We start from the raw sequence: 1,422 nt of genomic DNA on the forward strand, positions 1-1,422 counted from the left end.
AAAGTTTTTTTCATTCATTATTGTAAGTCCAAATTGGCTGATGAAAATGGTTAAAATCGTAAATTTATACAATTTCAGTAAAAAAGGCAATTGTGGTCGACAGCAGTATTTTTTCAACAAAAGTTTCAAATAAAAAGTGTGAAGACAGGCAAAAGCTACAATTTGACTATTTTTTTTATTTTTTTCAGATCGTGAGGCACGCCAGAACGAAAATAAAATGTCCAAAAATCGCCCAAAAACTCGTAATTGTGACCGAACAAGACATTTCTCGGAAAAACGTGTCAAACAAAAGGTGTGGGGAATGGGACAAGCTAGAATATGATAATGAGCCGATAAAATTTGTTAGAATCATAAATTTAAGCAGCGACCCAAAAAATTGCAATTCTAGCCGAGAGCGGCATTCTTCAAAAAAAAGTTTCAAATAAAAAGTGTTCGAAATAGGAAACACCACAATATGACTAGTACTGGAAAATTTTCATTTATTCTTGTTAGCCCAAATGGGCTGATGAAACTGGTTAGAATCTTAAATTTGTACAGTTTCCCAAAAAAATTTATTTCTGGCCGACAGCGGCATTTAAAAAAAAAAAGTTTCAAATAAAAAGTGTTCTAAATAGGCCACACAACAATTTGAGTAGTATTAAAGTTTTTTTCATTCATTATCGTAAGTCCAAATTGGCTGATGAAAATGGTTAAAATCGTAAATTTATACAATTTCAGTAAAAATGACAATTCTGGCCGACGGTGGCATTTTTTCGTAAAAAGTTTCAAATAACAATTGTGAAGAGAGGCAAAAGCTACAATTTGACAATTTTTTTAAATTTTTTCAGTTATCGTGAGGCACGCTAGAGCGAAAATAAAATGAGCAAAAATCGCCCAAAAACTCGTAATTGTGACCGAACAAGACATTTCTAGGAAAAACGTTTCAAACAAAAGGTGTGGCGAACGTGTCAAGCTAGAATATGATAGCACCTTTATCCCGTTCTCTCCATTAATAGTCAAAGGGAGTCGAAAAGTGAGAGACCCTTATAATTACCTAATAACCTTCTAATATTTTACGACATTCTTCTTAAAGGGCTACAATTAATAACTCAATTCCGAGACTCACTATTTCAGTTATCTCCATTTTGAGAATTAACGAAATGGATTAAACCATTGAAAGGTGTAAATGCTGGGGCTTTCCTCTTTCACATTCACTGTGGATGAATTATCTGCGRTGCACATCCAAAGTGTAAAGTCTAAATTCGCCTTTATGATCTGACACCGTTGGACTTGATCCTTTGGGGATATTGAAAAGAAAAATTGTACGTCAATATGCCAAGAACAATTGAAGAGCTAAAGAATGAGATAATTGAACACATTAAAGGCATTGCCGTGGTCGTGGCGATCATTTGGCCGATATTTGGTTTCACTTATGTTAGATTT

This window comes from Dendroctonus ponderosae, unplaced genomic scaffold (genome assembly GCF_020466585.1).
Source record: "Dendroctonus ponderosae isolate FM_Combo_2020 unplaced genomic scaffold, Dpon_F_20191213v2 Dpon_F_20191213_3, whole genome shotgun sequence".
Taxonomy (NCBI): Eukaryota; Metazoa; Arthropoda; class Insecta; order Coleoptera; family Curculionidae; genus Dendroctonus; species Dendroctonus ponderosae.